Source organism: Ornithorhynchus anatinus, chromosome 7 (assembly GCF_004115215.2).
Source record: "Ornithorhynchus anatinus isolate Pmale09 chromosome 7, mOrnAna1.pri.v4, whole genome shotgun sequence".
Lineage (NCBI taxonomy): Eukaryota > Metazoa > Chordata > Mammalia > Monotremata > Ornithorhynchidae > Ornithorhynchus > Ornithorhynchus anatinus.
In genome coordinates, this window is record NC_041734.1 from 81,405,081 (window position 1) to 81,432,010 (window position 26,930).

Sequence of the window (26,930 nt, forward strand, 5' to 3'; positions counted from 1 at the left end):
CATTTATTCTTTCAATAGTATTGATGGAGCACTTGCTGTGGGCGGAGCACTGTGCTAAATGCTTGGGAGAGGACAGAAGAACAATAAACGGACACATTCCCCGCCCACAAGGAGCTTACGGTCTAGGGGGCGGAGACAGAATATAATAGAAATAAATAAAGGACAGATATAATAATAACGGTGGTATTTGTTTGTTAAGCGCTTACTATGCGCAGAGCACTGTTCTAAGCGCTGGGGTAGACACAGGGGAATCGGGTCGTCCCACGTGGGGCTCACAGTCTTCATCCCCATTTTACAGATGAGGTAACTGAGGCCCCGAGAAGTGAAGCGACTCGCCCAGAGTCACACAGCTGACAAGTGGCCGAGCAGGGATTCGAACCCATGACCTCTGACTCCAAAGCCCAGGCTCTTTCCACTGAGCCATGCTAGGTCACACAGCAAACAAGGGGCAGAGTCGGGATTAGAACCCAGGTCCTTCTGACTTCCAGGCCCAGAGTCTCTCCAATAGGTCATGCTTATTGAGTTTTAATAATAATAATAATAATGTTGGTATTTGTTAAGCGCTTACTATGTGCAGAGCACTGTCCTAAGCGCTGGGGGAGACACGGGGTCATCGGGTCGTCCCACGTGAGGCTCCCGGTTAATCCCCATTTTCCAGATGAGGGAACTGAGGCCCAGAGAAGTGAAGCGACCCGCCCACGGTCCCCCAGCTGACGCGTGGCAGAGCCGGGAGTCGAACCCATGACCTCTGACTCCCAAGCCCGGGCTCTTTCCACCGAGCCACGCTGCTTCCCATCGTTCAAGAGTCATCATTTCCTTTCAACTCTGGGACCGGGGCTCCACGGGTTACTTTCAGTCAGGTCATTTCCCTTCAGAAAAGTCGCTCGCTCAGGGTTGGGCCTAGCGGCGCTCACCGGACCAGAGGTTCCTGGGGGCCGGGGATGGCGGCCGCCCCCTGGACCGTCCTCTCCCAAGCGTTCAGTCCAGTGTGCTCTGCGCACAGTGGACCGCCGGCCCTTCGAGAGTGGAAATCACGTCTCCCGACTCTCTTTTCCCTTCCCAACTGCTCAGTCCAGCGCTCTGCACCCACCCAGTACGTGCTCAAAGACTATTACCGACTGAGTCATTCATTCATTCAATCATATTTGTTGAGCGCTTACTTTGTGCAGAGCACTGTACTAAGCGCTTGGAAAGGACAATTTGGCAACAGATATGATGTCCAATCGAGGGCTCCCACAGGAGGAATGAGGGGGTCGTAGCTTCCCCTTTTCCCTCTGCTCCCTCTGCTGCCCCTCTACCCCCCCTTCCCCTCCCCTCAGCTAAGCCCCCTTTCCCCCCTTTCCCTCCGCTCCTCCCCCTCTCCCTTCCCCTCCCCTCGGCACCGGGCTCGTCCGCTTATTTGTATATATTTTTATTACCCTATTTATTTTGTTAATGAGATGTAAATCCCCTCGATTCTATTTATTGCTATCGTTTTAATGAGGTGTCCATCCCCTCCATTCTATTTATCGCTATCGTTCTCGTCCGTCCGTCTCCCCCGATCGGACCGTGCGCCCGTCAATGGGCAGGGACCGTCTCTAGCTGTTGCCGATTCGTCCATTCCAAGCGCTTAGTACAGTGTTCTGCACCTAGTAAGCGCTCAATAAATACGATTGAACGAATGAATGAATTTTCTCCCCCCTCTTCCCTCCGTTCCCCACGATACCCAGCTTCTTTTTTCCCAGTTTACTGTTCTTCTTGCTCACACCGTGGGGATAAAACTGCAATCATGGGTAAATTTCACAGTGAAGATTATTCTCTCTCTCTCTCTCTTTCTCTCTCTCTCCCCCTCCCATTTTCCTTCACTGTGTGTGACTGTGTGTTTGTGCGTTTGTACTGCCTAGCAATTTGTGTTATGATAATGTTGGTATTTGTTAAACGCTCACTGTAGGCAGAGCACTGTCCTAAGCGCTAGGGTAGATATAGGGTCATCAGGTCGTCCCACGTGAGGCTCCCAGTCTTCATCCCCGTTTTACAGATGAGGGAACCGAGGCCCAGAGAAGTGAAGTGACTCGCCCACGGTCACACAGCTGGCAGGTGTCAGAGCGGGGACTCGAACCCATGACCCCCGACTCCCAAGCCTGGGCTCTTTCCACTGAGCCATGCTGCTTCTCTGTTATCTGTCTCCTCTCTTCCTCTGTCAATTTCTCATGGCCAGCGATGTCAGCCGACTGGTCCCCGGCATTTAGCGGGGTGCTCCGCGCGCGGTATGTGTTGTAATAATAATAATAATCATGAAGATGATGGTATTTGTTAAGCGCTTACTATGTTCCGAGCACTGTTCGAAGCACAGGGTAATCAGGTTGTCCCACGTGGGGCTCACGCTTTTAATCCCCATTTTACAGATGAGGTCACTGAGGCCCAGAGAAGTGAAGTACTTGTCCAAGGTCACACAGCAGACGAGCAGCGGAGGCGGGATTAGAACCCACGTCTTCTGACTCCCAAGCCCGGGGTCTTTCCACTAAGCCATGCTACTTCTCTATGCTATGATAATAATGGCATTTATTAAGTGCTTACTATCTGCAAAGCACTGTTCTAAGCACCAGAGAGGATACAAGGTGATCAGGTCGTCCCACGTGGGGCTCACAGTCTTCCTCCCCATTTTGCAGATGAGGTCACTGAGGCCCAGAGAAGTGAAGTGACTTCCCCAAGGTCACACGGCAGACAAGCGCCGGAGGCGGCATTAGAACCCATGTCCTCTGACTCCCAAGCCCGGGGTCTTTCCACTACGCCAAGCTACCTCTCTATGTCATAATAATAATGGCATTTATTAAGTGCTTACTTTGTGCGAAGCACTGTTCTAAGCGCCAGAGAGGATACGAGGTGATCAGGTTGTCCCACGTGGGGCTCTCAGTCTTCATCCCCATTTGCCAGATGAGGGAACTGAGGCCCAGAGGAGTTAAGTGACTTGCCCAAAGTCACACAGCTGACAAACAGCGGGGCCCAAGAAGGCAGCCAGGACGGTGCTGTACACACAACAGACATCCAGTACAGTACCCTGCATGAAGTAGGCACCCGTTACAGCGGCCTGCACACAACCAGCACCTAGTACAGCGACCCGCACACAAAAGGCATCCAGCACAGTGCCCCGCACACGGTAGGAGTAGGCACCCAGTACAGTGAGAGGGTTAGCGTTAAAGAGGAGTGAAAGGCTCCCCCAAGCACTCAGTAGAGAAGCAGCGGGGCTCAGTGGAAAGAGCCCAGGCTTGGGAGTCAGAGGTCACGGGTTCGAATCCCGACTCCGCCACTTGTCAGCTGGGGGACTGTGGGCGAGTCCCTTCACTTCTCTGGGCCTCGGTTCCCTCATCTGTAAAATGGGGCTGAAGACCGTGAGCCTCCCGTGGGACGACCCGATGACCCTGTATCTCCCCCAGCGCTTAGAACGGCGCTCGGCACATAGTAAGCGCCTCACAAAAACCAACATTATCATTATTATTAGAACGTGTAGCTGCTTCCTCAGTACAGTTTACCGATGGGTGGATTTTGGAAAGAAAGAACCAAACTTGGAGATTCGGTCGTGAACATTTGAAGATCCCCTCTCCAGATTTCTACATAAGAGAGCAGATGGCCACGTTCATTGTATTTGTTGTTACAGAAGTATTTTTAAATCGGAGGCCGATTGATATTTATTCTTTTCCTCATCCTTTCCCGGGAAGATCCGGATCGGGCCTTCGATCCGTCTCCCGGGCATCTGTCGTGACATTATCAGCCGAGGGGAGGGAGGTAGCGGCTTTGAAAACGATGTTAAAATGTCGACTCTTGCCCCGGATCGATTCCTCGTGCTCCCGTAACCCAGCTGACTGTAGACTGATATCTCGGTGGAGTGGAAGCTCCACGAGGGTAGCGATCAGTCACTCCAAGGTATCTATCGGGCGCTCAGCGTGTCCGGAGCACCGCCGGGGAGAGTATAATGCAGCGGAGTTGGTAGACGCCTTCCCCGTCCGCAAGGATTTCGTCTCCAGCATCGGAATCGGAAGGTCCTGGGTTCTGATCCCGGCCCCACCACTCGTCTGCCGTGTGACCTTGGGCAACTCGCTTCACTGCTCTGGGCTCAATAGTTAGAACCCGGCCCTCTGACTCCCAAGCCCGGACTCTCTCCCCGAGGCCGGGCCGCTTTTTAGCGTTAAAACTGGCGGTGTCGACGGTGATGAGCCCGAGGACGAAGGTGGTGATGGGCGAGGGGGATGACGCCGGTGAGGACGCCAAAGGGTCGTCCTGCTGAAATGGCCTCTTCCGCTGAGTTCTTTTCGCGGACGGGATCGTGTCGACCGTCTCTCTTCACGCGACATTAAAACCCATCCCGCCTCCGGATCTGGAAGTGAGAGCTGAGGGGCAGAGGGAGGGGGCGAAACGGAAAGGGAGAACCAAGGGCAAGCGCGGAGCAGAAGGGAGAGGGAACGGGGGAAACGAGGGCTTAGTAAGGAAAGTCATCTTGGAGGGGGTTTGATTTTAAGAATTCATTCCATCGTATTTATTGAGCTCTCGCTCTGTGCGGAACACTATTCTAAGCGCTTGGAAAGTAGAATTCCGCCATAATAATGATGATGATGGCATTTGTTAAGTGCCTACTATGTGCCAAGCACAGTTCTAAGCGCCGGGGGACATATGAGGACATATTAGGAAGCAGCGTGGCTCAGTGGAAAGAGCATGGGGCTTTGGAGTCAGAGGTCATGGGTTCGAATCCCTGCTCGGCCACTTGTCAGCTGTGGGACTCTGGGCGAGTCCCTTAACTTCTCGGGGCCTCAGTTACCTCATCTGTAAAATGGGGATGAAGACCGTGAGCCCCACGTGGGACGACCCGATTCCCCCCGTGTCTACCCCAGCGCTTAGAACGGTGCTCGGCACATAGTGAGCGCTTAACAGATACCAACATTATGAGGTGATCAGGTCGTCCCACGCGGGGCTCACAGTCTCCATCCTCATTTTCCAGATGAGGTAACCGAGGCACGGAGAAGTGAGGTGACTTGCCCGACGGCACACAGCTGACGAGCGGCGGAGCCGGGATTAGAACCCGTGACCTCTGACTCCCAAGCCCGGGCTTTTCCCACTAAGTCACGCTGCCTCTCCAGAGACGATCCCTGCCTACCTCGGGCTTATGGTCTAGAAGTGGGGAGACAGGCATCAAAACAAGTAAACAGCTATCGATGTAAATAAATGGAATTATAGATACCTAGAGATCAAAACGAGTCAACGGGCATCAGTATCAATAAATAGAATTATAGATAGGTACATATATACACAAGGGCTGTGGGGCGGAGGGGTCGAGCAAAGGGAGCGAGTTGGGGTGATGCGGAGAGGAAGGGGAACTGAGGAAAAGGGGGGCATTTCTGGAGCGCTTACTATGTGCCAGGCACTGTACTAAGTGCTGTGGTGGATACAAGGTAATCAGGTCGCATATATTTTTATTACCTTATTTATTTTGTTACTGAGGCGTCCGTCCCCTCGATTCTATTCATCGCGATCGTATTATCTTGTTACTGTCCGTCTGTCTCCCCGATTAGACCGTCAGCCCGTCACTGGGCAGGGATCTTCTCTATCTGTTGCCGAATTGTGTATTCCGAGCGCTTAGTGCAGTGCTCTGCACAGAGTAAGTGGTCAACAAATATGAATGAATGAATGAATGAACAAAGTTCTTGTCCCACATGGGCTCTCAGGCTTCATCCCCATTTTGTAGATGAGGTAACTGAGGTACAGAGAAAATGAAGTGTCTTGCCCAAGGCCACGCAGCAGACAAGTGGCAGAGTTGGGATTAGAACCCGTGACCTGACTCCCAGACCGGTGACCCACACCACCAAACCGTGCGCCTTCCCCTAATTTTAACAGTGCTTCGAATAAGGCTTTAAGACACGCCGAGAAAGCACTCGATAAATACCACGGATAGACTGAACCCCTCTCAGGGCGGCACCCGGAGAGTCTCCAGTCCTCTCCCAGTCTCGGCTACGGGAGGGAGGGCGAGGCAGAGGCCCGTCCGTGCCCTTCCCGGCTTGCCCGGTGGCCGGCGAGCGGGGCGGGCCCGCGGCTACGGGGCCGAAACTCCCCCGTGCCGGGCAGCGGCGGCACGGGGCGAGAGTCGAAGGTGGAGACTCGGGTTGACCGCGCGGAAGCGGCTGTGTGATCTTGGGCAAGTCACTTGACTCCTCTGTGCCTCGGTGACCTCATCTGTAAAATGGGGATGAAGACTGTGAGCCCTTCGTGGGTCGACCTGACGACCTTGTATCTCCCCCGGCGCTTGGAACAGTGCTTGGCCCATAGTAAGCGCTTAACAAATACCAACATTATCATTATTATTCTTTAAAGCCGTCCATCCCCTGGCCCCCTCCCTACCTCACCTGGCCGCTCTCCTACTCCAACCCAACCCGCACACTTCACTCCTCTAATGCCAACCCCCTCACCGGGCCTCCGTCTCGCCTGTCTCGCCTCCGACCTCTCGCCCACATCCCGCCTCCGGCCCGGAAGGCCTTCCCTCCTCAGATCCCGCAGACGATGACTCTCCCCTCCTTCAAAGGCTCACTGAAGACCCACCTCCTCCCGGAGGCCTTCCCTGACTGCGCCCTCCTTTCCTCTTCTCCCGCTCCCTTCTGCGTCGCCCTGACGTGTTCCCTTTATTTATTTCCCGCTCTCCGAGCCCCGTAGCGCTTACGTACTTCTCTGTCATTCATTTGTTTAATCATTTATATTAACGAATAATTAATTTCTATCATTTATAATAAGGTCCGTCTCCCCCTCTAGACTGTAAGCTCGTTGTGGGCAGGGAATGCGTCTGCTATTTCTATTTCTATTTCTGCTATAGAGAAGCAGCGTGGCTCAGTGGAAAGAGCCCGGGCCTGGGAGTCAGAGGTCATGGGTTTGAATCCCGGTTCTGCCACCTGTCAGCCGTGTGACTGTGGGCGAGTCGCTTCGCTTCTCTGTGCCTCAGTTCCCTCATCTGTAAAATGGGGATGAAGACCGGGAGCCCCACGTGGGACGGCCCGATTCCCCTGTGTCTACCCCAGCGCTTAGAACGGTGCTCTGCACGTAGTAAGCGCTTAATAAATATCAACATTATCATTTCTTGTATCGTACTCTTCCAAGCACTTAGTACAGTGTTCTGCGCAAGGTAAGCGCTCAGTGAGAAGCAGCCTGGTGGAGTGAATAAAGCTCGGACCTTGGAGTTAGAAGGTCATGGGTTCTAGTCCCAGCTCCTCCACTTGTCTGCTGCGTGACCTTGGGCATGTCACTTCACTTCTCTGTGCCTCAGTGACCTCATCTGTAAAATGGGGAATGAAACTGTGAGCCCCACGTGGGACAGGGACTATGTCCAACCCGATCTGCTTGTATCCACCCCAGCTCTTAGTATGGTGCCTGACACATAGGAGGTGCTTAACAAATGCCATTAATAATATTATTATTAATAATGAATATCATTGAATGAATCAATGAATGAATAAATCCTCTCTCTCCAGATTCCAGCATCTCATTCGCCCTGCCGTGGCTTTACCTTTACTTGCCAGTAAAGAGGATTTTGAAAGACCCCTCGTCGCTCATTCATTCGTTCATTCAGGCGTATTCATCGAGTGCTTACTGTGTGCAGAGCACTGTACTAAGCGCTGGGAAAGCACGATTCAGTAGTAGAGACAATCCCTGCCCACACGTGCTTACAGTCTTGGGCATATACACTCCATCAGAGCCGCAATTTAGAATTTTCTTTGACGGAGAAGGCCGCGAAATCCTCTCTCAGTGACTAATGTCCATTCCATACTCAATCCCTCGCATTCCTTGGGAAAGTTTCACATCTAAAACATCGGCAATATAATGGCAATAAAATACGATTGCAAGGTCTCACCCCCCCCCCATGCCACCCCCGACCTCGTTCGGTGGTAATTTTCCACCCGTTTATTTTATTTTATTTTTTTGTCTGGTTAACAACAGGAATTCAGGAGACAATGTGGCAAAATTATGATTTCATAAAAAATAAGTATTGCTGATTTATAACGATGCTTAAATCTTCCATTATTTTGGCACAAAGAGGTTCATTACCATAAATTTGCATCTGTGAAGCTGCTTTTTTTTTTCTTCCTTCCCCAAAGATACCCAGAACATTTTACAAACAATAAGGAAAAACAGAAAACTTGCCAAAGGAACATCTGCGTCCCGTTGCTTTACTGCAAGTTCATCTGCCTCTGCGGAGGAAACGTGAGTTTTTAAATGCACCGTAGCCCACCTTCCGCCTTCCAGAGGTTCTACGACCTAAAGTTTGAGATGGTGAACGCGAATTCCTTCTCTTGAAGACGGTGTCCGCCCTCGCCGGGATCGGGTGGTTGACCTATCCCGGATTTTAGAGTGATCGCTAACCAAATTCCTAAAATGATAATAATAACGTTGGTATTTGTTAAGCGGTCACTATGTGCAGAGCACCGTTCTAAGCGCTGGGGGAGACACAGGTTAATCAGGTCGTCCCACGTGAGGCTCACGGTTAATCCCCATTTTCCAGATGAGGGAACCGAGGCCCAGAGAAGTGAAGCGACTCGCCCACAGTCACACGGCTGACGGGGGGCCGAGCCGAGAGTCGAACCCATGACCTCTGACTCCGAAGCCCGGGCTCTTCCCACTGAGCCACGCTGCTTCCCAGTGTATATCCCAAATGATATATCCCAAATGATATATCCCAAATGATATCAGCTACGAGTGAGGCTTGGCTATGCACAGCTTGGGAGAGGGTGGAATAAAACTGGAACGTTAGATGTGATTTTTCCCAGGAATGTACCACTGACTCAATGTAGCATTCGACGGATAGTATTTCCCGAGCGCTTATTCTCCGCAGGGCACTGTACTGGGTGCCTGGGAGAGTACGATACGGGAAAAATCTTTGTCTCCAAGGCAAAGCGCCGGACTGAGAGCTTGGAAGAGAACGACGGAATGAGTAAACATCATCACTTCCCGACATTCTAGACGGACATTAAAATAAATCCCAGACAGGGGTCACAACCGAATATAAACAGACGTCCATAAATGGGGTGATGTCTATTTACCTCTGTAACGTTAGATCATCCTCCATTCATTCATTCAACCGTCTTTCTAGAGCGCTTACTCCGTGCCAAGCACTGTACTGAGGGCTTGTCCTCTCCCAAGCGTTCAGTACCATAGACTAATAATGATAATAATAATGTTGGTATCTGTTAAGCGCTTACTATTTGCAGAGCACCGTTCTAAGCGCTGGGGGAGATACAAGGTAATCAGGTTGTCCCACGTAGGGCTCGCAGACTTCCTCCCCATTTTACAGATGAGGGAACTGAGGCACAGAGAAGTGAAGTGACTTGCCCAAGGCCACACAGCTGACAAGTGGCGGAGCCGGGGTTGGAACCCATGACCTCTGACCGCCAAGCCCGTGCTCTTTCCACCGAGCCACGCTGCTTCTCAATAATGACGACGGTTTTGTTGAGCGCTTACTACGTGCCAAGCACTGTTCTAAGCACTGGGGGAGAAGCAAGGTGATCAGGTTGTCCCACGTGGGGCTCAAAGTCTTCATCTCCGTTTGACAGATGAGGTAACTGAGGCCCAGAGACGGGAAGTGACTTGTCCAAAGTCACACGGCAAACAAAGGGCAGAGCCGGGATTGGAACCCACAACCTCTGACTCCCAAGCCCGGGCTCTTTCCACTGAGCCACGCTGCTTCTCCTCTCCCAAACGTTCAGTACTATAGATTAAATACTGACTTAGACTAAGTCAGCCTAAGTAGAAGCGCTTAGTACAGTGCTAAGTACAGTGTTTCGCATGCAGTAAGTGCTCAATAAATAAAATTGAATAAACAAATGCTTTGCACACCGTAAGCGCTCAATAAGTACGGTTGGATGAATGAAAGAATGGAGGAAAGTAGGAAGGAGAACCGGTATTTTATGGCCATTACGGATGAGGAAAATCTGTAAATTTTGTGTCAACTCACCCCATTGTCTGCTGCCAAGCGTTCAGTACAGTGCTCTGCGCACGGGAGACTGTCAGCTCCCCGAGGGCAGGGTTGTGTCTAATAAGAATAATATTATTAATAACGGTACCTGTCAAGACCTTACTACGTGCCAGATACTGTATTAAGCGCCGCCTACTAACACATCCCCACATGGGACAGGGACTGTGTCCCGACCCGATTTGCTGAACAAATTCCGTAATTATTGTTACTATCGTTATTCTCACTGTACTCTTCCAAACGCTTAGTGCAGTGTCCTGCGCACAGTAAGTGCTCAATAAATACCACCGATGGATTGATTGGTTAATCCCGGCTCTGAAACTGGCCGGCTCCGTGTCCCTGGAGAAGCGGCGTGGCCTGGTGGTTAGAGTCCGGGCGGGAGGCCAGAGGAGCTGGGGGTTCTAATCCCTTGCCTGCCGAGTGACCTTGGGCCGGTCACTTCGGATCACTGGGCCTCGGTTTCCTCATCTGTAAAATGGGCATAAAATACTTGTGCTCAGTCCTACTTTCCTTCATTCATTCATTCGATCATATGTATTGAGCGCTTACTGTGTGCGAAGCAGTCATTCATTTAATCGTATTTATTGAGCACTTACTGTGTGCAAAACACTGTATTAAACGCTTAGCACTGTACTAAGCGCTTGTACTAAGACCCCCTTGCGGAACAGATATTGCGACTGATCTAATTGAATGGTACTTGCCCCGGCTTGACCTCCTAGATATTAAAGCGTCCACAATTTTTCATTACTATTATCATTTTTTAATAACACTGACAATAATGATGGTACTTGTTAAGCACTTACTATATGCCCAGCACTGTTCTAAGCGTTGAAGGGGATACAAGGTAATCAGGTTGTCCCACAGGGGGCTCACAGTCTTAATCCTCATTTTCCAGATGAGGGAACTGAGGCCCAGAGAAGCGACGTGACTTGCCCAAAGTCACACAGCCGATGAGCCGCGGAGCCGGGATTCGAACCCGTGACCTCTGACTTCCAAGCCTGAGCTCTTTCAACTGAGCCACGCCGCTTCTAAGCGCTCACTTGGTAGTGGGCACCGTACGAAGCCCCGGGGCGGATACATGCGGATCAGGTTGGACGCAGACCCTCTCCGCCGTGGGATTCACACTCTTAATCCCCATTTTCCAGACGAGGCAACTGAGGCCCAGAGAAGTGACTCGTCCAAGGTCACAACGAGGACAAGTGGCAGAGCCGGGATCAGAACCCAGGTCCTCCCGACCCCCGGGCCCGGACTCCTCCCGCTCGGCCTCGCAGCTCTGTTTTCACTCGGGGCTCTTGGGAGAAGAAGGCGTCCACTACTGGGAAATTGAAAAACCGCAAAACCCCTTCTCTCTCCCTCCCCCGAAGAGTTTCCTTAATTAACTCGTAGAATTCGCCACACGCCTCTCCTTCTACCTCCGAGAGGCAACTTGAATTTAATTTCAATGGAAACAATTTACGTCGTCGCAGGAGAAAGCCGCCTTCCGACGACACGGTGAGAGTCGGGAAGAAGAGGGATGATGAACGGGCTCATTCCGCCATTAAAAACCGGATCGAAGCCGGAGCCGGAGCGGGAATGAATAAATGCGCGGGAGGTAGGATGGCCGTCTTCCGGCCGACGCCATCTTCCCCGTTGCCACCGGCGTCCGGCCCGGGGTTCGGGAAAGGATTTTCCCCCTGAGAGCGATCGCTTCCTCGTCGATGGCGCCGAGGTATCGATGGAGCTCCCGGGGAGGCGGCGGCACCCAGCGGAGAAGAGTCTGGGCCTGAGAGTCCGAAGGCCCCGAGTTCTAATGCCGGCCGTCCCGCGTGCCCGCTGGGTGACCTCGGGCGAGTCGCTTCTCTCCTGTCTCTCTCCCCACTTCAGTCCATACTTCACTCTGCTGCCCAGATTATTTTTCTTCAGAAAAGCTTTGGGCAGGTCACCTCCCTCCTCAAAAACCTCCGGTGGCGGCCCATCGACCTCGGCACGGAACAAAAACTTCTCCCTCTGGGCTTCAAGGGTCTCCGTCCCCTCGCCTCGTCCTACCTCTCCTCTTTTCTCTCTCTCTCCCGCCGACCCCGCACGCTCCGCTCCTCCGCCGCCCGCCTCCTCGCCGTCCCCCGGTCTCGCCCGTCCCGCCGTCGACCCCCGGCCCCGCGTCCTCCCGCCCTCTCGGAAGGCCCTCCCTCCTCACCTCCGCCAGACTCACCCTCTTCCCCCCTTCAAAGCCCTACCGAGCGCTCACCTCCTCCGGGAGGCCTTCCCAGCCTACTCCCTCCCTTTCCCTCCGCTCCTCCTCCCCTCCCCATCGCCCCGACTCCCTCCCTCCTCTCTACTCCCTTCCCCGGCCCACAGCACTCGTCTAAGCGTGGCTCAGTGGAAAGAGCACGGGCTTTGGAGTCAGGGCTCATGAGTTCGAATCCCGGCTCTGCCGCTCGTCGGCTGCGTGACCGCGGGCGAGTCACTTCACTTCTCTGGGCCTCAGTTCCCTCATCTGGAAAATGGGGATTAAGACCGTGAGCCCCACGTGGGACGACCCGATTCCCCTATGTCTACCCCAGCGCTTAAAACGGTGCTCGGCACAGAGTAAGCGCTTAACAGATACCAACATTATTATTATTATCTATTAATTTATTTATTTTATTAATGAAGTGTATATATAATTCTATCTATTTACATTGATGCCTGTCTACCTGTTCTGTTCTGTTGTCTGTCTCCCCCCTTCTAGACCGTGAGCCCGTTGTTGGGCAGGGATTGTCTCTATCTGTTGCTGAATTGTACTTTGCAAGCGCTTAGTGCAGCGCTCTGCAAACGGTAAGCGCTCAATAAATACGATTGAATGAATGAATGAACGATTGAGTGAATAGAGCCCGGGCCTGGGATTCAGAAGGACCTGGGTTCTAATCCCTGCTCCGCCACTTGTCTGCTGCGTCACCTTGGGCAAGTCACCTCACTTCTCTGGGGCTCAGTCACCTCACCTGTAAAATGGGATGAAGACCGCGAGCCCTACGCGGTACGGGGACCGTGTCCAACCTGATTAGCTTGTATCGACCCCCGCGCTTAGTACGCTGCTTAACGAATACCATTAAAATAATCTCCGCCGGAGAGGCCAGTCCTAAGAGAATCCAGGAGCATTAGGGGTCACGTTATGTACTGAGTGCCCACTCGGGGCGGGACACTGTACCCAACGCTTGGGAGAGTCCGATATTTAGAGAAGCAGCGTGGCTCAGTGTGGAAAGAGCCCGGACTTGGGAGTCATAGGTCACGGGTTCGAATCCCAGCTCTGCCACTGGTCAGTTGTGGGACCGTGGGCGAGTCATTTCACTTCACTGTGCCTCAGTGACCTCATCTGGAAAATGGGGATGAAGACTGGGAGCCTCGCGTGGGACGACCCGATGACCCTGGATCTCCCCCCGCGCTTAGAACGGTGCTCTGCACATAGTAAGCGCTTAACAGATACCGACATGATTATTATTACGTCCTAAAGCTGCCACTGCAACAAGACAATTCCGTTTCCTTCCTTCCCGGCAGAAATAATGAAGGAACGCTGTCAACGGATTCACTCCCCACAAAGCCTAATTACGGGCAAATTGAAGAATGGCTCAGATGCAATGGAAATAAAACTTGAGAAATCGCATCTCGCGCCGATCTCTTAAAAACAACGCTGACAAATGTAATTGCATTAGGAAGAGGGTGTAGTTACCGAAACAATTTGTGGGGGAAGCGTTTTTCACGCAGTGATTCATTTCGGCGCGATATACTTTGGTGGTTACCTAGGCGATTATCACAGAGGCACTGGAGGACGGCGGTGGGGTTTAAAGGTGAAGTCGTGATCCTGAGACTTTAATAATTGCGGTACTCATTAATAATCATAGTACTATTAATGGTATTTGTTAAGCGCTTACTAATAATGAGAATAATGATGGCATTTGTTAAGCGCTTACTATGTGCCAAGCACTGTTCTAAGCGCTGGCGTAGATACAAGGTTATCAGGTTATCACGCTGAGAAGCAGCGTGGCTCAGTGGCGAGAGCGTGGGCTTTGGAGTCAGAGGTCATGGGTTCGAATCCCGTCTTGGCCATTTGTCAGCTGTGTGACTTTGGGCAAGTCACTTAACTTCTCGGTGCCTCAGTTTCCTCATCTGTAAAATGGGGGTTAAGACTGTGAGCCCCACGTGGAACAACCCGATTCCCTTGTGTCTACCCCAGCGCTTAGAACTGCGCTCGGCACATAGTAAGCGCTTAACAAATACCAATTTAAAAAAAAAAAAAAAGGCTGTCCCACTTGGGGATCACAGTCTCCATCCCTATGTGCCAAGCACTGTTCTAAGCGCTGGGGTAGATACAGGGTCACCGGGTTGTCCCACGTGGGGCTCACAGTCTTCATCCCCATTTGACAGATGAGGGAACTGAGGTACGGAGAAACTAAGTGGCTCGCCCAAGGTAACACAGCAGAGAGGTGGCGGAGCCGGGATTAGAACCCATGTCCTCTGGCTCCCAAGCCTGCGCTCTTTCCACTAAGCCACGCTTAGTATTTGTTAGAACTGGTTAAGCGCTTATTAATAGTAATAATGTTGGTGTTTGTTAAACGCTTACTATGTGCAGAGCACTGTTCTAAGCGCCGAGGGAGATACAGGGTCATCGGGTTGTCCCACGTGAGGCTCACAGTCCTAATCCCCATTTTCCAGATGAGGGAACCGAGGCACCGAGAAATGACTCCCCCAGGGTCACACAGCAGACAAGCAGCGGACCCGGGATTAGAACCCATGACCTTCAGACTCCCTTGCTCGATCCACTGCGTCATGCTGCTTCTCTGTGGTACTTTCCCAAGCGTCGAGTAAAGTGCTCTGCACACAGTAAGCACTCCATGAATAATAATAATAATAATAATAATGTTGGTATTTGTTAAGCGCTTACCGTGTGCAGAGCACTGTTCTAAGCGCTGGGGTAGACACAGGGGAATCAGGTTGTCCCACGTGGGGCTCACGGTCTTCATCCCCATTTTCCAGATGAGGGAACTGAGGCCCAGAGAAGTGAAGTGACTCGCCCACGGTCACACAGCTGACGAGTGGCAGAGCTGGGATTCGAACTCATAGGATCGGCTGACTGACTGAATGCACTGTACTAAGCATTTGGGAGCGGATGATCCAGCAGACGTGGTAAATACGTTTCCTGTCCACAGTGAGCTTACTTGTGGCCTAGAGGAGAGAGCACAGGACTGGAAGTCAGAAGACCTGGGTTCAAATCCCCGCTCCGCCACTGACTCCTTGTATGCCCTGGGCGTGTCGGTTCACCACTCTCTGCCTCAGTTTCCCTAGCTGTAAAATAGTGCTTAATATACCTGTTTTCCCTCCCTCTTCGACAGGATGGGAAGTGTGCCCTATCCACTGATACCATATCGACCTCGCGGCTCAGCACAGTGCTTGGCATAGAGTAAACGCTAAGTAAATGCCAGAGAAAAAGCCCGGGGAAGTGGTTAGAGAACGGGCCTGGGAGTCAGAAGGTCATGGGTTCTAATCCCGGCTCCGCCGCCTGACTGCTGTGTGATCTTGGGCGAGGCGCTTCACTTCTCTGAGCCTCAGTTCCCTCATCTGGAAAACGGGGATGGAGACTGCGAGCCCTAGGTGGAACAGGGGCTGCGTCCAACCCCATTGGCTTGTATGCACCCAGCGCTTAGCACCGTGCCTGGCACATAGTAAGTGCTTAAAAATACCATCATTATCATGACTGTTATCACCATCATCCTTAAGGTCGATGTGGCGAAGGATCGCTTTCAGTGGAAATTTACGCGGCCCGTTCCGGGACACGCAAGACCGTTTCCCTAAAATGTAGGTCGGGGCCGAAAGTCGACAGGCCGCAGCGTCGTCGGATGGGCTCTAAATGTTCGGATCCTGGGGGGAGCGGGCGATTTACGCTCCATCGTGGGATAAAAACACTTGATCCATTTAGCGGTTCTTTAAAGCACTGGTTTGTATTGAATTAGTCACCAGCCCGAGCCCTGGGCGCCCGGCGTCGATTGACCGAACGGGGCTATTGATTTGTTAAGATGCAAAGACGTTGTAAAAGCCCCTCGCCGATACAGCGCTTCGAACGAAATGCAAGATAATAATAATGATCATTATTATTTTGTTCGTTAAGCGCCTACTATGTGCCAAGCACTGTTCTAAGCGCTGGGGTAGATGCGAGGTAAGCAGGTTGTCCCACATGGGGCTCATAGTGTCCCGCATGCGGGGTCGAGAACGGAGAATCCCTTTCCGCAAGAGTTCTCTGATCTGAGGTAGCTGCCTACCTCGTGAACCGGCGTGGCCTAATAATAATAACGTTGGTATTTGTTGAGCGCTTACTCTGTGCCGAGCACCGTTCTGAGCGCTGGGGTAGACCCAGGGGAATCAGGTTGTCCCACGTGGGGCTCCCGGTCTTCATCCCCATCTTACAGATGAGGTCACTGAGGCACCGAGAAGTGAAGTGACTCGCCCAAAGTCCCACAGCTGACAAGTGGCCGAGCCGGGATTCGAACCCACGACCTCCGACTCCAAAGCCCGTGCTCTTTCCGCCGAGCCACTCTGCTTCTCCGTGATGATGATGGTATTTCTTGATGATGACCTATCTGTCAAGCGCTTACTATGTGCCGAGCACTGTCCTAAGCGCCGAGGTAGGTCCAGAGTTATCAGGTTGTCCCACGTGGGGCTCACGCTCTTAATCCCCATTTTCCCGATGAGGTCACTGAGGCCCGGAGAAGCGAAGTGACTCGCCCGAAGTCGCCCGGCTGACACGTGGCGGAGCCGGGATCAGAACCCATGACTCCTGACTCCCAAGCCCGGACTCCTTCCGCTAAGACAGCTTAATCAGGGAAGGCTTCTTGTAAGAGACGTGACCCTAATAAGGTTTGGAAAGTGGAGAGGGGGGGTGGGCCGGCGGCTCCGGACGGGGACGGAGTTCCAGGTTAGGGGGAGGACGCGGGGAAGGGGGTCGGCGGCCGGATAGACGAGACGGGGGCTCGGTCAGTAAATCGGGGCTAGAGGAGCGGAGCGGGCGGGCGGGGCCGGAGTGGGAGAGCGGCGAGTGAGGTAGGAGGGGGCGAGGGGATGGACGGCTTTAAAGCCGACGGCGAGGAGTCCTGGTTTGCTCCGCGGGTGAACGGATGATTGGAGACCCCCCAGAGCGCCTTGAAGAGCGGGGTTCCCGTCCACCATCTCCCAGGATGACCGGCTAACTCAACAGCGGGCTTTCGACCGGTCAGTCGATCGTATTTATTGAGCATTCATTCGTTCAATAGTATTTATCGAGCGCTTGCTTCGTGCAGAGCACTGGACTAAGCGCTTGGAATGGACGATTCGGCAACAGATGGAGACCGTCCCCGCCCAGTGATAGGCTCACGGTCTAATCGGGGACGAGTCCTGGAAGCACTGCCATGCCAGGCCGATGCGAGGACGGGACGGAGCCAGGCTCCAACCCGCCTCCCTCCTCCAAAAAGACGCTTGATGCAGCGTCCTCATATCGAGGACAGATCAGGTATTAAACTGATAGGAACAGATACTACACTTAATCTTCGCCAAAAGTACTTTACCGTGCGCAGAGCACTTCTCTCGGCGCTTTGAGAGGGCAAGATGACAGTGAACAGACACATTCCCCATCCGAAACGAGGTCACGGGCCAAAAGACGTGCTTGCAATATACAGTAGCAACGGGATTTACTAAGCGCCAACCGTGAGTGGATATGAGATAATCTGATCGGACACGATCCCTGCTCACTGTGGGAGTTACAGTCTAAAAGGGAGGGAGACCACGGATAGTATCACCATTGTAATTATCATTACGGTAATCGTCAGGTGCGTTTCGTTGCTGTCTTACGCTGTCGAGTCGTGTCCGACCGACAGCGACGCCACAGACCCCCGTTCTCCATCCGCGATCGTTCCGCTCGTGGATCCACAGAGTTTTCTCGGGTAAAATCCGGAAGCGGTTGACCGCGGCCTCCTTCCACGCAGTCGACTCGAGTCCCCGCCCTTAACCCTCTCCGGTGCCGTCGCTGTCCGGCACGGGGGAGTTTTGCCTTGTAGCCGCTGGCCCGCCGCTCGCTAGCCCCTGGGCAAGCTAGGAATGGACGAACGGGCCTCTGCTCCGCTCTCCCTCCCGTAGCCGAGACCGGTAGAGGACTGGAAACTCTCCGGGTGCCGTCCTGAGAGGGGTAAGTGCTCACTACGTGACAAGCATTGTTCTAAGCACTGGAGTCTCTACAAGTTAATCAGGCTGGACACAGTCCCTGTGTCCAGTATATATATACCCAGTAGTGCTCTATGCTACTTATACTGTACACACACACACATATATTCATTCATTCGATCGTATTTATTGTGCGCTTACTGTGTGCAGAGTATCTATATCTATAGATAGAGATATATACACACACATATATATACACATATACACACATATATACATATACATATGTGTGTGTGTGTGTGTGTGTGTACGCATACATATATACGCACACACACATATGTATATGTATATATGTGTGTGTATATATCTATATTTATCTATCTAGATATAGATATATACACACACATATATGTATATGTATATGTGTGTCTGTGTGTATATATATGTGTGTGTATATATCTATATCTATCAATCTAGATATAGTTATAGAAATATACACATATGCATATAAATATATATTTATACACGTGTGTGTGTACATATATATACATATACATGTGTGTGTGTGTACACACATATATGTATATGTGTATTTTATTTTTATATATATATAAATGCACATATATGTATACATATATATACACATACATACACATATACACACACACATATATATATATATATATATATATATCCCCATTCTACAGATGAGGTCCCTGAGGTAACCCTCAGGGCAGCCAAGGATGAGAACGCGGGCCGGGAAGTGAGAGGAAGAGCCAACGAATACAAACCGAATCGAGTCTTCGGGATTCCTTTTCAAGATTTAAAGCGTCTCCTCTGAGCCCCGGAGGACCACGAAAGAAGCCTCAGATCTCACTCAACCCCGAGCTCCGAGAAAGCGATTTCCAAAGCGCCTCCGACAAGTAGGGAGAGAGGCGAGGAGCGGAGGAGAGAAAGGCGGGGGGCTGACAGAAGCCACAGGCCCGGCTCCTCCGAGAACCTGGGTTGGGGATGCAGAGCGCAGAGGCTGCTGTCTAGTTGCTAAAGATGGATAACGTCCCCATCTGGATGAAAGCGGACAGAAAAGACACAGTCCTCACTTTGGACTCGAAATGGCAGAGGCGGCGACAGCAGGACGGTGGTATTTGAAAAGGGCTTCCTCTTTTTATGGCATTGGTTAAGCGCTTATTACGTGCCAGGCACTGTACTAGGCGCCGGGGTTGGTAGGTCTCTTCCCCTCTCTAAAGCCCTACCGAGAGCTCACCTCCTCCGAGAGGCCTTCCCACGCTGAGTTTCCCCTTTTCCCTCTGCTCCCTCTGCTCCCTCTCTGCCTCCCCCTTCACCTCCCCTCAGCTAAGCCTCCTTTCCCCCCCTTTCCCTCCGCTCCTCCCCTCAGCACTGTGCTCGTCTGCTCATTTGTATATATTTTTATTCCCCTATTCATTCCGTTAATGAGGTGTCCCTCCCCTTCATTCTATCTGTCGTGATTACGCTGTCTGGTTTTTGTCCGTCCGTCTCCCCCGATTAGCCTGTAAACCCATCGGTGGGCAGGGACCGTCTCTATCTGTTGCCGAACTGTCCATTCCAAGCGCTCGGTCCGGTGCTCTGCACAGAGTAAGCGCTCAGTAAATACTACTGAATGAAAGAATGAACGCGAGCTCATGTGCGTGGACACGGTCGCTGTCCCACCGGGGGCTCACCGGTCTTAATCCTCATTTTACAGATGAGGTCACTGAGGTACAGAGCGGTCGAGCGGCTCGCCCGAGGTCACCCAGCAGACGGGTGGCGGAGCCGGGATTGGAAGCCAGGTCCTTCTGATTCCCAGCCCCCTATTCTAACCACTAGCCCACACTGCTTCCTCTACCCTGTGCAGAGCACCGGGCTAGATACCAGCTAATCCCATCGGACACCGTCTCGGTCCCACATGGGGCTCACGGTCTCAAGTGGAAACTGAGGCACGGAGAAGTTAAAGGACTCGCGGAGGTCACTCAGCGGGCAGGTGGAAGACCCGGGATTAGAACCCAGGTCACCGGAAGGCCCAGGATTAGAACCCGGGTCATCCGACTCTCGGGCCTGGGCTCTTTCCATAAGGCTACGTTATCCTGAGTCCTTGGGTGAGTGCGAACACCACCAGCCTTCTCCGTCTCGTAAATCCCGAAACCGGGCATCATCCACAACTCCTCTCATTTAACCGACGTTTTCGATCCGCCACCAAATCCCGTCGTTCCGGCCTTCGTGACGTCGCTCACGTCCTCCCTTTCCCCTCCGTCCTAACGGCTACTACATTTCTCCAAACCTTCATCCTGCCTCTCTGAGCCCCAGTTCCCTCGTCTGTAAAATGGGGATGGAGACTGTGAGCCCCACAGGGGGCAGGGACTGGTTCAACCCGATTTGCTTGTATCCACCCCAGAGCTTAGTACAGAGCCTGGCACATAGGAAGCGCTTAACAAATACCACAATTATAACTATTTTTTTATCTCTCCTTGGTTACTGCCTCAGCCTCCTCCTCGCCGATCTCCCGGCCTCCCGTCTCTCCCCACTCCAGTCTATAGTTCACTCCGCTGCCCGCCTCATTTTTCTACAAAGACGTTCAGTCCGTGTCTCCCCCCTCCTCAAGACCCTCCAGCGGTTGCCCGTCCACCTCCCCATCGACGGAGACTCGTCGCCGTCGACGTTATAAGCCGTCCAACCCCCGGCCCCCTCCTACCTCTCCTCCTCCGGCCCGGCCGGGCCCGCGCGCTTCGCTCCTCTCATGCCGACCTCCTCCCTGGGCCTCCATCTCGTCTATCTCACGACCACATCCTCGCCCACGTCCTGCCTCCTGCCTGGAATATCCTCCCCCTTCATAGCAGCGTGGCTCAGTGGAAAGAACCTGGGCTTTGGAGTCAGAGGTCATGGGTTCGAATCCCGGCTCTGCCACTTGTCGGCTGGGTGACTGTGGGCGAGTCACTTCGCTGCTCTGGGCCTCAGTTACCTCATCTGGAAAATGGGGATGAACTGTGAGCCTCACGGGGGACAACCTGATTACCCCGTATCTATCTCGGCGCTTAGAACAGTGCTCGGCACATAGTAAGCGCTTAACAGATACCAACGTTATTATATCCAGCAGACAGTCCCTCTCCCCACATTCAGTGGAAGCATCATGGCGTAGTGGCTACAGCCCAGGCCTAAGAGTCAGAGGTCATGGGTTCTAATCCCCGCTCTGCCACTTATCCGCTGTGTGGCCTTGAGCAAGTCACTTCTCTGGGCCTCAGTTCCCTCATGGGATTGAGACTGTGAGCCCCACATGGGACAACCCGACTACCTGGTATCTACCCCAGCGCTGAGAACGGTGGTCGGCTCATAGTGAGCGCTTAACAAAGACCGACGTTGTTATTATTATTATTCCCCCAGCGCTTAGAACAGAGCCTGGCACATAGTAAGCGCTTAACAAAGACCAACATTGTTATTATTATTCACCCAGCGCTTAGAACAGAGCCTGGCACATAGTAAGCGCTTAACAAAGACCAACATTATCATGATCATTATTATTCCCCCAGCGCTTAGAACAGAGCCTGGCACGTAGTAAGCGCTTAACGAAGACCAACATTATTATTATTATTATTCCCTCAGCACTTAGAACAGAGCCTGGCACATAGTAAGTGCTTAACAAAGACCAACATTATCATTATTATTCCCCCGGCGCTTAGAACAGAGCCTGGCACATAGTAAGCGCTGAATGTTGGCATTTGTTAAGCACTTACTATGTGCAGAGCACTGTTCTAAGCGCCGGGGTGGACACAGGGGAATCTGGTTGTCCCACGTGGGGCTCACAGTCTTAAACCCCCATTTTACAGATGAGGTAACTGAGGCACAGAGAAGTGAAGTGACTTGCTTAACAAAGACCAACATTATTATTATTATTATTATTATTCCCCCAGCGCTTAGAACAGATCCTGGCACATAGGAAGCGCTTAACAAAGACCAACATTATTATTATTATTATTATTCCCCCAGCGCTTAGAACAGATCCTGCCACATAGGAAGCGCTTAACAAAGACCAACATTATCATTATTATTCCCCCAGGGCTTAGAACAGAGCCTGGCACATAGGAAGCGCTTAACAAAGACCAACATTATTATTATTATTATTCCCCCAGCGCTTAGAACAGAGCCTGGCACACAGGAAGCGCTTAACAAATACCGGCATCATCTTATAGTGCCCTACACGCAGGAAGCCCTCAAAAAGATGGACTGATTGATTACTCCGCAAACGGTACACGCTCCAGACGTACAATTGATCGATCGACCGATTATATTTTAAACGGGAGCATTATTACTTTCCTTCCAGGAAGCCACTGCCCGAAATATCCACTTTAATTCCGGCATAAGTCATCCCCACAACTCCGATCCAGACAGACGATGGATGCGGATACCAGATGCTTTCAAACTGGGGACCCGCACTAGGCATTTATTAATTTGAAACAAAATGTACTGTATAATTAATTGAGTTTGGAATGCACCGCTCACTGCCGAACAAGACTATCTTGTCCAGAGTTTGCTAGCTCGGTCTCATCCGTCATTCACGTTTCTCGACGGCCTTTGGGTTCGCGCCTTTTCCCTTCGGAGAGGAGCGAGTTCCGACCGGGTCGGAAGACGAATATCGACTCCACTCTGGAGTCGGGCCGAGGGGCGGAACGTGTTCTTCCGTGTGCCGAGACGGGGACCGGTTCACCGTGGCCTTCCTTAACTCATCCGGATCGTTCCGGAGTGAGACGGGACTCCCTCATCCGAGCTGAGATTGTTCGTCATCTGAAGGACGACCAAAGACTGTCACCCAATGGAGAATTTAAAAAATCTAGCAGGAATAATAAATGATAATTGTGGGATTCGGTAAGCGCTTAGTATGTGCCACGGACTGGACTAGGCACAATCAGGTCCCACGAGGGGATGGCAGCCTAAGAAAGAGGGAGACTGGAAATGGATTCCTCCTTTGGCAGATGAGGGAACCGAGGCACTGAGAAGTGAAGTGACTTGTCTAAGGTCACACAACGGATGAGTAGCGGAGGCAGGATTAGAAAGGCCCACCTGCCCGGCTGAAGCAGCGCGGCTCAGTGGCAAGAGGCCGGGCTTGGGAGTCAGAGGTCGTGGGTTCTAATCCCGGCTCCGCCACTCGTCTGCTGTGTGACCTTGGGCCGGTCACTTAAGTTCTCTGGGCCTCAGTGACCTCATCTGCAAAATGGGGATGAAGACCGTGAGCCCCACGTGGGACAACCTGATGACCTCGTATCTCCCCCAGCGCTTAGAACAGTGCTCGGCACATAGTAAGCGCTTAACAAATACCAACATTATTACCACGCTCTGCACACAGTAAGCACTCAATAAATACAACTGAATGAACTGAATGATTCCAAGGAGGAAATGTATCTTACAGCCCTCCCTTTTCCTCAGCTCCCGTCCATTCCGCGTCACCTCGACTCACTCCCTTTTGCCCTCCCCTCCCCTCCCTAAAGCATTTATGTGCATATTTATACGTCTATAATTCTATTTATTTATACTGATGCCTGTTTGGTTGATTTTTTTTTTGATGTGCATATATATATATAATTTTATTTATTTATATTGATGCCTGTTCTACTTCTTTTGATACCCATCTCGCCCCCTTCTAGACTGTGAGCCCGTTGTTGGCAGGGATCGTCTCTCTTTATTGCTGAACTGTACTTTCCTAGCGCTTAGGACAGTGCTCTGCACACAGTAAGCGCTCAAAAAATACGATTGAATGAACGAACCAACGAATGAATATTATTCTATTGTCCTCTCCCAAACGCTTAGTAGTAATAATAATAATAATAATAATGTTGGTATTTGTTAAGCGCTTACTAGGTGTTGAGCACCGTTCTAAGAGCTGGGGGAGATACAGGGTCATCAGGTTGTCCCACGTGGGGCTCACACACTTTTAATCCCCATTTTACAGATGAGGGTACTGAGGCACAGTTGGGACTTGCCCACAGTCACCCAGCTGACGAGTGGCAGAGCCGGGAGTCGAACTCACGACCTCCGACTCCGAAGCCCAGGCTCTTTCCACTGAGCCACGCTGCTTGGCCAGTACAGTGCTCTTAGTACAGTGCTCCGCACGTTGTAAGTGCTCAATAAATACGACAGAACCACCGACTGAGTCTCCACGCTGTTATTCGAGCGGCCCGGTCACGAAACCAGGCCTGAAACCTGCCTTCCGGTTGCCTTTTCCGAAACCCGTCTCTTGAAAATTTCATCGGTTCCTCGAATTATGATTAGAACTATTACTCACTTGGGGGTTCTCGCAGCGTGTGGTCTTTTGTACTTTTTACGCCGGTCTCGGTGACGTGATGATAAAGGCCGCCCCAAAATAGCCAGTTTTAAAGGAACTTTTCCATTCGGGAGAACCGGATGTTACAATCCTCCTTCATAAAGACGAGGCGGCGTGGGCTAGCGGATCGGGCGGCGTAGGCCTGCGAGTCGAAAGGAGCTGAGTTCCAGGCCCGGCTCCGCCGCTTGTCTGCTGGGAGACCTTGGGCGAGTCACTTCACTTCTCTGGACCTCAGTGACCTCCTCTGTAAAATGGGGGTGAAGACCGGGATCCCCATCCCCATTAGCTTGAACCACCCCAGCGTTTAGAACAGCGCTTGACAGATAGCGAGCGCCTAACAAATAGCCTCGCTATTATCCCTCTCCCAGCGACCTGGTGTGGAAACCGTTATTAGTTCTAAACGGGCCCCTCTCCTCTTCCCTCCACGACCGCAGATAATTAAGAAGCGAAGCAGAGAATACCACAGGAGTCGCATTTATAATTTAGGTTACGGTTCTAATATTCATGAGCCATTCTCCTCTATCAAATAATAGAAAGGGAGCGGCATAATTGATTTGATGTCCTTTACATCACTGCACCTTCACGGAATCAATGCGGAGCTTCTCGTATATTTGCGTTTGGGGAGGGGGGGCGTCTATATAATATAGAGGGGAATTCATCTTGGTGCCGGGAGAGTTGGATATTTGTAAATAAGGCGTGAATAAAAAGACCGCTTTATAATAACGATGGGGTCTGTTAAGAGCTCACTCTCTAATGAGGGTGTTCGTTAAGAGCTTACTATGAGTCGAGCGCTGGGGCAGGTACAGTGTAATCGAGAAGCAGCGTGGCTCGGTGGAAAGAGGCCGGGCTTGGGAGTCAGAGGTCATGGGTTCGAATCCGCGCTCTGCCACCTGTCAGCTGGGGGACCGTGGGCGAGTCACTTCACTTCTCCGGGCCTCGGTGACCTCATCTGGAAAATGCGGATTCATTCGTTCGTTCGTTTCATTCAATCGTATTTATCGAGCGCTTACTATGTGCAGGGCACTGGACTAAGCGCTTGGAATGGACGAATCGGTAACAGATAGAGACGGTCCCTGCCCTTTGACGGGCGCACGGTCTGATCGGGGGAGACGGACGGACGAGAACGATGGCGATAGATAGAATCAAGATTAAGAATGTGAGCCTCACGTGGGACAACCCGATGACCCTGTATCTCCCCCAGTGCTTAGAACGGTGCTCTGCACAAAGTAAGCGCTTAACAAACACCAACATTATTATTATTATCATTAATTAGGTTGGACGCAGTCCCTGACCCACATGGGGCTCACAGTCTTCATCCCCATTTTACGGACGAAGGAACCGAGGCCCGGAGAATTGAAATGACTTGCCCAAGGTCACACAGCAGGCACGCGGCAAGAGTCGGGAGTAGAACTCAGGTCCTTAGGATTCCCCGGCCTGTGCTCTACCTACTGCCTGCATTAGCGAGGTTGTGTAACTTCAATATTTGCTAAAGAGGAATATATGATAATAATAATAATGACGATGATTCTATTTGCTCTAAGCGCTGGGGATATCGTACCTCACGGCGTAGTGGATAGAGCCCGGCCCTGGGCGTCAGAAGGTCATGGGTTCTAATCCCGGCTCGGCCACTTGTCTGCTGGGTGATCTTGGGCCAGTCACTTGACTTTTCTGTGCCTCAGTGACCTCATCTGTGAAATAGGGGTGGAGACTGCGAGCCCCACGTGGGGCAGGGACTGTGTCCAACCCAATTTCTTTTTTCCACGCCAGCGCACAGTACAGTGCCTGGCACAGAGCAAGCACTTAATAAATACCACAATTGTTATGATGACGATGATGATGATTAAATGCTATTGATGATGGTTTATACATATGCATTATCTTCTCTTTCATCCAATTTAGATATCCGATCAAATGTCACAATGTCACCTCCTCCGGGAGGCCTGCCTTGAGTAAACGCTCTTTTCCCCGACTTCCTCTCTCTTCCGCATCGTCTACGCACTTGGATCCGAGGCCTTCGGGTACTAGAAGCAGCGTGGCTCGGTGGCTTGGGAGTCAGAGGTCATGAGTTCGATTCATGCCGTTTGCCAGCTCTGTGACTGTGGGCAAGTCACCTAACTTCTCTGTGCCTCAGTTACCTCATCTGTAAAATGGGGATTAACTGTGAGCCTCACGTGGGACAACCTGATTACCCTGTATCTACCCCAGCGCCTAGAGCAGTGCTCGGCACATAGTAAGCGCTTAACAAATACCAACATTATGATTGGTATTCACCCCACCCCCAGCCGCACAGCACTTTCTTCCCACTACTTGTTTGGTTTTGTTCTGTTTTGTTTTGCTGTCTGTGTCCCCTGTTTAGACCGTGAGCCCGTTATTGGGCAGTGATGGTCTCTATCTGTTGCCCAAATGTATATTCCAAGCGCTTAGTACAGTGCTCTGCACATAGTAAGCGCTTAATAAATACGATTGAATGAATGAATGAATGAATGAATGAAT

The 26,930-nt window shown here is 51.7% G+C and overlaps 1 non-coding gene across 1 annotated transcript; it reads right to left on the bottom strand.

Moving 5' to 3' along the window:
* Positions 1 to 17,334: 17,334 nt before the first annotated feature.
* Positions 17,335 to 17,533, bottom strand: LOC114813387. The gene has a single exon (XR_003761109.1). It is a non-coding gene; the product is annotated as a U2 spliceosomal RNA (small nuclear RNA).
* Between the last annotated feature and the right edge of the window lie 9,397 nt (positions 17,534 to 26,930).